The following is a 10088-nucleotide window of genomic DNA, read 5'->3' as shown; positions in this document are numbered from 1 at the left end:
GTCACAATCTGAAGATAGTAAATCCGGGGACTGTGACAGAGATCGTTGTTGATGGACTTGGATGATTCGACATGTTTGTCGCACTCGGTTGTTCGGTAATAATTTTTGTTATATTATTGAATTATTGTCATAATTTTATGTTTTGAAGTTTATATTTGTAACCTCGTTCATTTGCAGATTCACTCGTTTCTAGGACACCTGAGACCGCTCCTTATAATGGACGGTGCCCATCTGAAGGGGTCATACGTGGGCACCATGTTTTTAGCGGTCGACATAGATGGAAACAATGGGATCGTATCCATTGCAATGGGAGTGGGGAAGACAGAAAGTGGCCCGCCATGGATATGATTTTTACATAAGTTGAGGCAGTGTATCGGTGAAGTGCCTAATTTAACTTTCTTACCCAATAGAGCTGCCTCTATCAACTAGGCCATACGAACTATATTCCCCAACCCGCACTACAAACTTTGTTGTAGGCATCTGAGCCAAAACTTGCGCCTAACCTCCAATAGAGACAAAAGAAAAAGGTGGATGTTCTGGGAGGCATGCAAAGCTTATAGGGTGTCAGACATTGAAACTACAATAGATTTGATGCGGCACAGTCTACTTAACACTGCTCAATATCTTGAAAAAGTTGGTTACGCTAGATGGGCAAGATCGCACTTCCCTAGATTGCGTTACAGTACAATGACTTCCAATAGTGCGGAGTCCGTCAATTCAGTAACCCGGTTTGCACGTTACCTTCCGTTAACAATGTTAGTTGAATTTTATCGGGCGACATTGCAACAATGACATTTTATACGTTGGCATAACGGAGGTAAATGCAACCATCCAAAACTATATGTTTGATTATGTAACACATGCTAATGTTATCAAATATTTGCAGCTTAAATGCTAAATGCAATGACACCTTGAACGGAGGCGAAAATAGAAAAAAGAATCCATATGAGTGCAAATTGGAAGGTATTTCCCATTAGCGATTTGTTGTTTGAAGTTGATGACATGTATAAGAAAGGAACGTGCGATTTGCATGCTAAGACTTGTACATGCATGCAATGGCAACTTTCTGGTATACTTTGCGGTCATGTAATATTTGTTGCTCAAAGTTTAGATATTCAAGATTGCAGTCAATTTTGTTCTGTTTGGTTCAACTCCGATTCTTATCGTGCAACATACGAGGAAAAAGTAATTCCCCTTCCATCAGAAGCTGAATATATGTTGCCCAACGAACGTATGACCGTCCTACCGTCTCCCTTGGACATACAAAACTCTGGCGGGCCACGTAACCGCGATCGTATCCCGTCACTAAACGAGGAACCGATAGTGAAAACTTGCAGTTTATGCCACCAGAGTGGACGTTTTCATTATAATTGTCCGAGTCCGATGCCAGCTCCTAGGCCGACGCACGGAAGTTCAAGTAGTCGTGGAAGATCAATTAGTAAACCAACCAAGTGTGATCCGTCTCAACCTGATATTACACAAGACTATGTTTTTTATACTTACAATTTAAGTAAGTAAATGTATGTTTGTAAAGTGTAATTTTGTTGTTTTAATACTAAATGACAGTTTGATTGAGAAATACATGAACATTAACCATTAATACATAGATGAAAGTAACTAACATCAATTAAAACAACAACATTCATACATAGCATTACCATGAAAAACACCAATGAAAACAACAACATTAATACATAACATGCTTGTTAATTTCTTTCTAGATAAAGTTGTTTGCAAGATTAAATCTAGTACTGCTTTTCATTGATCATTTCTTGCATCACGAGGTACTCTTTCGCTATCTCCTTCACAAGTTTTTTTCTCATCTCGAATCTCTTTCTGCAATTGCTTTATAGTCTTATTTTTCTCTTCGATCGCTTCCTCTAATTTACTCTGCCTCACCCTGTTTGTTCACGAATCATCACTGAACTTCTTGATCTCCGCTTCAACTTTTTCTATGGATTTCTTCATCCTGGTAGGCATGGTTTGAGAAGACGGAGGGTTTGCAGCCATTTCTTGCAAGAAGTGGACAAATAATTCTATAAGATTTAATATGGTCGGTATGAAGTTGTGATATTTGGTTTCACAAGGCATCCTATTTATACACTATCGCTCCTTCGCAAAGCTTACAAGATTCGTCCTGAAAACCTGATCTATAACCCCTACGAATGTACTATTGCCCCTTACATACATACATCATATTTATACATACGATGTATGTATATATGTATATATATATATATATACACACACACACACATACATATTTATACTATATTATAAAGCATTTGATAAAAACTCTTAAAAAATATTTTTTATGCATGAAGTATTGTTTATTGATGCATATCACTTAAAATTCAATATTACAAATAAACTATACATAAGTACAATTTATTAAAGCTTCATGTATGAATTCGTGTAACTAACTGCAGATAAACATAATCAAATACAAGATAATAATTTCATTTTAAATATAAAAAATCTAAAATATAATTAGGATAATCATTAAGATTTAACAAAATACTTAATCATTATCCTTATAAAAAATTATACTATTAAATCAAAAATAAATTACTTTATTATTAAATCTAAATTAAATTATAATTAAAAAATTGAATTAAAGAAATTAAACAAAAAAAAAGAACTTTTAAATAGTTAATTTGATACTTATATTGATATATTTATTTTCGAAATTTTATGATATCTTCAAATATATATTTTATTCAAAAACAAAAACATTATCTCTTTCTTAAAACCACATAAAAACCATATTAAAACCTTTACAGAGACGAAATAAAATAAAACATAAAAATCGATATATATCTCGCCGCATTACGTGAGCACCCTTCTAGTATGTGTATATATATATATATATATATATATATATATATATATATACATACATACATATATACACTTGAGATCATGTAAGACCAAAGGTTTTTCGTGAGACCCGTAATACCAATTCTCAACCCTTGGATTTAGATCTACAATATGAACATTCATAATCACAAAATTGTCACGAGACTTCTCAATAATCACAAAATTGACACCGTACAACTTTAGACCATTAGATTATTAACTTATAAAATTAATGAATGAACATAAATTGGTCTTACGGGTCTCACGAAAAACCTTTGGTCTCATGTGAACCCAACCCTATATGTCTATACTACTTTATAAAGCAGAAAGTCCCAAAGTCTTAAAAACACCTTCACATGCATAAGGTACTACCCTTTAATACAAAAAGTCTTAAAGTCTTAACTTTTTTAATACCCAAAGTACCCTTGCTGGCTTCAACTTCTTGTGTCGATTTTACAGTGCCAATCCCCCCTTTATAAATTAGCTTGCATGATGTTAGCTTCTTTTTTCTTATATTCAATTCCTTGTATTCATCATACACATAGTTGTCCGCTGGATATTGATTTGCTACTCTTTTTCTTTCGTTTATAACTTGTCCGCTGAATATAATGTACCTCTTCGACTGGTCCAGCTGCCAATTATCATTTTCTTTCTGTGTTCTTGGGATGATACGTACACCTTTTAAACCACCTTACCTTTCTCTTTTTTCACTTTCTTTCTATCTGAACTATATAACTACCAAAAATATCATTGAACTTGGCACTTCATGTCTAATACTCATTTTTTGCAATGTGTGGTGTTCTTTTTGCATACAAGAATGGACGTTTATTAATATCAAAGACAAGTATGGTAGTTTAAGAAAGTTGATGACTGTTTTAAGAGGGAAAAGGTGGGCAAGACATGTTAGGCATCGTAAAGCAGGCCATTGATAGATGAGAGACTGTTCTCCAGTGTAACATTTATGTTCTTCATATGCTTTTTTATGAGATAATGAACTAATGAAATTTGCATAGTAAATGGGGCAACCGTAAGTAGGAACATATTCAACACAGATTAAAAAAAATGAAGTCTTTGGCTAATTCTTTTGATAAACTTTACGATGATATTGAACTTACACATTTGTGTTGATGGTAAAAGTTGCAATATGGTTATTTCTGGAGAACGAAGAGTTACAAAGTTGACTTTCTTGAGATGGATGGAGTATTTTTTATTGAAAAGGGTCGGTATAGCCGTATAGGTATGAACACTTTGAATTATTGACCATTTGGATGTCGATATAAGAAGTTTGAAATTGTCTTCATTCAAATAGTAAGGCACTTGCAGTTTATATACATGGGTGACTTCCTAATTCATAAAATCAAAAAAGAAAAGTTTAAAAAATAATCATGAAAAATAAAGGATATTCTTTTTGGAAAAAAACAGGCACATGGAAAGTTATTGATTGAGCAGATTAGGAGTTTCTACCCAAATTAATTATGCTTATAAATGCTTTGTTGCAGCATGCATGTGCCCTGCTGCCCCATTTTCTATTGGGATCATGGTATTTATTGCTTCCATTGACTTCGATTTATACAGCTCTTTAATTTCATTTGTTGATTTGATTTAAACTGTTATCACTGCTATGATCATCTTATTATCGTCTTTTTTGGGTTAGTTGTAATACTCTTGCAGAAGATGGTATCATGATACTATCAAGTGTGAATTCCCTTGGACATTATAGGATCATCCAATTCCCAGTTCTTTAATCTTGATTAGTATAATTTAATCTGGTTTAATTTAAACAAAATTTGTTTTTTTTTTGTACTTCTAGATGACTTGGGGGGCTGTTTCGTTGGTTTTCCATTAAGTTTTGTATGGATAAAGTTGTCTGAATAAGCCACTCCTAATAAGCCGATACCAAACAGTCACGTATAGCTGATCGAATAAGCTATGAGTTCCATAAAGCTCATTAAGCTGCTAACAATTAGATCCTTGGTAATCAAGTTCGAATTGAGGTTTTTTAAGAATTATTTGCAGTAAAACATCTTCCCTCGTATATGTTGTACATAGCAAGCTGACAATTGACTTCTTTCTGGTTTCCATCCACCAGATAGGGTAAAAGATGAATATATTGACATTTAATAGTTCAAATAATTGACAATAATACCATAAAGTCATTGACCTAACAGTATCCGGGTTACCGGTAGAGCCCAACCTTAACCAACCTAATCCATCAACAAGGAGATGAAATTGAGCATCAGGTAAGAATTCATTAAACAAATTGAAACATATGGATTTGCTTTTTGGCAATTTGATAGCTGAAAATGGGTTTCTTGCAGGAAGAAGAGCTTAGGCGTAAATTAGCAAAAAAGAAGCAACAACACTATTTTGTGCTGATCGGGCCGGCGAAGGAGTCGGCGTCACAAATGTTAAAGGGACAAGGAGGTGAAGGCGGAGAAAGTCGTTTTGTGCAAGCCGATCTGGAGGCTCAGGCATCGCAGCTTAGCACGGAGGCTCGGGTTTGGTAGGCAAAGGCGAGGGCGAAGGAAGCAGTTGCGGCAGCGCTACAAGCGCAGCTGCAGCAAGCCATCGTTACCATTTTAAACGCTATGTATAACGATTCTCCGAAATTTCAAGTTTTAACCGATAAAGCTTTTTGAAAGCTCGATGATTGTTGACAGCTTGTTCTTGTGGGATGATTTGTTTTTAAACTTTTAGGTGTTACTTTATCTTTTAATGGATTAAATATCAAAGAACACATTTGTGGAGTCATTTAACTAAGTAGTGTATGTTATACCAAAATGAGTTGTGAAAGGAGTGTTAATATGTTGAGTTATTGAGTAAGATTCTCCATCTTTATCGTCGCTTTTGTCGCCTTGAATTATGGTTGGATTGGTTTAAATGTATTGGATTGTAAACTGTCATACAAATTTTTTCATTGGTAGATTGTAATTTTAACCATAACTTTTATTTATTCAAATTGTATTAATATGTAAAGACTAAGTGTAAGTTATATCATTGTTAAAATTCACGGCTCTCGCCGCATTGCGCGGGTAAACTACTAGTATATATATATATATATATACATACATAAATTTATATCTACATACATACATATATACAAAACAACGATATATGTATATTCAAAATATTGAGAAATTTTTTACCGGTTGCTCCATAGTGTTAGGTGGTTGTGCGACGGTGATCGGTGGCAGCACACAGTGGTTGGCGGCAGCAAAGGGTGGTGGGTGGCGGCTTAAAGTGGTGGATGGCGGTGGAAGGTGGTGGATGGCGACGATGGGCGGTGGTCGTTTGCGGCAAATGGTGGTCGGTGGTAGGTGGCGGCAAACGGTGGTTGTTGGCGGCAGATGATGGAGGATGTCGTCAAACGGTGGTGGATGACGGTGGTCGTCGGTGATCAGTGGACGGTGATCGATGGATGACCGTGATCGGAATGCTCAATGCTCGATTTTTCTAGAGGTGGATGTTGGTGGGCATGGTGATAATGGTCACACTGACCGCCTATTTATATAAACCGTTACGTAATAAGACAAAATAGATCGTCAAATTGTAGGTTACTAAATGACGAAATATCGGTAAAACTACTTAAATCAGATATAATATCTGATTTTTGTCCCCCAAATCAGATATAAATAAATTTTTTTGCGTCAACAATTATTATAGAATATTAACATTTAGTGTTTATAAATAATATATTTCTTATAAGAAAATATAAGAACATTCGTTGCTCAATTTATGCGTTTAAAAAAAAGTGGTAAAAATTATAAATCTTCACGTGCTTTCATATTGTTTTAAGGATTGTCATGGTATATTGTGTTTACGGGTTACAGGTTGTGAGAGTAGAAGTGTGTTATTTAGTAAAGTAAAACCATTACATTTGGTCCTAAAACAGTTAAAAAAACCAGTCTAAATCGTCTCTTATTTATTAAAAACACCATTTACTTGTTAAATCGATATACACTAAAAGACAAAATAATTGTCAAATTTAAAGGCTGGATCGCCCCCAGAGGAAAATCCGGTGAGGTGGAGAACAATCTCGGTTAACAAAGCGTATAGTTTTGTCTCATAAAGTAAATACATGTGAGCCCCACAAATTAATTTTAAATTATTATTTTTTTTGTGTTTTTTGTACTTTTTGGTCTAACACATTGAGAAGATCGCCCCCATGGTCAAACCATGCCCTCTGGGAGCGATCCATGTGGCTAGTTTGAYAAATCCYGTAAAAAATGGCTATTTTGTTAATACATCAGGTATATTCTGGTYATTTTCGTGAAAATCCCATATATATACATGTGTGTGTGTTTGAGGATGGATGATAATCAAATGACAACCACCAAAAGATTACAAATTTGTAAGAATTGATGTAAAAATAACTTTTTGCATTATGTTTTTCATCAAAAATCATGATTTAAGATATTATTTTACATTTTTTTTTGTTCATTTTATGAAAAAATTACATGTGAANGAAAAGAAATCCTGAAATGTCAACAGGAAGCTGTGAAAGAAGAATTTGTGAAAACCGAAAAGCTGGGTAAGACGATCTCAGCCTTGGAACAAAATAATGAAGGACTAATGTGCTTTCAGGGAAGAATTTGGGTGCCACATTTTGGGGATGTCCGAAGTGTGATATTGAATGAAAGTCATAAGTCCCGATACTCCGTACATCCAGGTACCAATAAGATGTATCAAGATTTAAAACCTTTTTATTGGTGGCCAAGATTGAAAAGAGATATAGCTTGGTATGTGGAGCAGTGTCTGACATGTTTACAGGTCAAGATTGAGCATCAGAAACCTTATGGAAGCCTGCAATCTTTGGAGATACCTGTATGGAAATGGGATCACATTACTATGGATTTCATTATGAAGTTACCTTGAACTCCAAAGGGGTATGACGCGATTTGGGTAATTATGGATCGTTTATCTAAGTCTGCACATTTTCTACCGATAAGAGAAACATACTCTTTAGAAAAGCTGGCGCAGATTTACATTAAGRAGATTGTTACCAGACACGGTGTTCCTTTATCTATAATCTTTGATAGAGACAGTCGGTTTACTTCAAAATTCTGGGAAGGTTTACAGAAAACCCTGGGGTCCGAAATTCGACTAAGTACAGCTTATCATCCGCAGACTGATAGGCAAAGTGAAAGAACGATACAGACTCTTGAATATATGTTGAGAAGCTGTATTGTTGATTTCGGGGGATCATGGGAAGAGCACTTGCCATTAATAGAGTTCTCGTATAATAATAGTTATCATTCCAGTATTCAAGCGGCACCATATGAGGTATTGTACGGACGAAAATGCAGGACGCCGTTTTGTTGGAATGAAGTGGGTGAGAAACAGTTGACTGGTCCTGAAATTGTCCAAGAAACTTCTGAGAAGATTGAACGAATCCGTGAGAGAATCAAGACGGCACAAGATCGCCAGAAAAGTTATGCAGACAATCGTCGAAAACCGATTAATTTTGATATAGGTGATTTTGTAATGTTAAAAGTTTCGCCATGGAAAGGTGTTATCAGATTCGGGAAGAAAGGAAAGCTCAGTCCAAGGTATGTGGGGCCGTTCAGAATATGCAAACGAATCGGGCCAGTAGCATATCAGTTAGAGTTTCCAGAGGAGCTGAGTCGAATACACAACACTTTTCATGTGTCGAATCTGCGGAAATGTTTGGCTGATCCGAGTTTAGCTATACCACTACCAGAGACTCAATTGAACAGTAAGTTGAATTTTGTAGAAACACTGGAAGCTATTGTTGACAGAAAGACCAGAGTACTTAGAAACAAAGAGATAAGTCTGGTTAAAGTACAGTGGAAGTTTCACAAAGGGCCAGAAGCGACATGGGAACTGGAGTCTAAAATGAGATCAGAATACCCATGGTTGTTCGATTGAAGGAATTCCGGGACGGAATTCTTTTGAGAGGTGGATAATGTAATTACCTGATCCTGGTTATTACCCAAGGTATTTAATACGTGATTATCTGATTTAATAATTACGTGATGACATGATAATTGATACATGCCGGTATGTGAATTTATGTATTAATTAAATTTTTTGGATATGTGTATATATGTATATATATTTATATAATTATAAATATATATATATATATATATATAAATGTAGATGAGTGTGTATATAATAATATATATGCATGGTTTGGGTTGTGCATACGTGGGTGTATGCCCCCCCATTTGGTGGGTATATAAGGGGGGGTTACCCCTTCATTTGAGGATTTTCCTTCCATTTTTAGAAGGTTGAGAGGTTTAAAAAGAAGTGTTGTCCGGTTAAGCTTCAARAGGTGTTTTCAAGTGCTGATTTCAAAAGAGTAGATTTCAAGAGTTTGGTGTTCAAAAGCTTTTAAAGGTGAGTGGTTCTAAATCTTTTTATATAAAAGTTTCCTACTGATTTTATTAGTACATTTCGTATTCTTTTATCCTTTGAAATGAACTTTGATTAAATTTATCTAAGTGTTATCCGGACAAAGCGTGACCGGATTAGAGTTTAAACCGGACAAGCCTTGTGAGGTTTATTGTTCGGACTAGTCTAAACCGGATGAGACTTGAGCGATTTATTGGTCGGATAAGTTTAAACCGGATAAGCCTTGTGAGGTTTAGTGTCCGAATTGGTTCTAAACCGGACAAGCCGTGAGCGGTTTGTTGTCCGGGGTTGGTAAACCGGTTGAGTGTTGAGCGGTTTAAGGTTGAGTGTTGAGCAGTTTAAGGTTAAGTGTTGAGCGGTTTAAGAATGAGTGTTGAGCGGTTTATGATTTGTGTTGAGCGGTTTATGTTTGGTATTGAACGGTTTGTGATTTGGTGGTRAGCGGTTTAGTCTTAAACCGGACGAGTCTTGAACGGACCGTTATCCGGATTTGTTATCCGTTCAAATATATAAYTTGTTCTAAGTGTTAAACCGTTCAACTAAGCATGTGGTATGTTGATCGGATTAGATGTCCGGACAAAGATGAATTTTATTCTAAGTAGCGTTGTCCGGACTTGTTATCCGGACAAGTTTGGTTTTATTCCAAGTGTTAAACCGGACGATATGTTGACCGAATTTGGTTGACCGGATTTGATTGACCGGATTTGTTGACCAGATGAGATACTTTGTGATTTGATGAAAATTGTTATTTTATCATAAAATGAGGTTTTGATATAAATGATTTTGATCTGAAAACTGTTCCAATGACTGCGGTCTATTCGGAATTATTTTATAAATGTTTTTGTTCCCCA

The sequence above is a fragment of the Cynara cardunculus genome (genome assembly GCF_001531365.2).
Source record: "Cynara cardunculus var. scolymus isolate 2C chromosome LG 3, CcrdV1, whole genome shotgun sequence".
Lineage (NCBI taxonomy): Eukaryota > Viridiplantae > Streptophyta > Magnoliopsida > Asterales > Asteraceae > Cynara > Cynara cardunculus.
Note: the sequence above shows the minus strand (reverse complement) of the source record.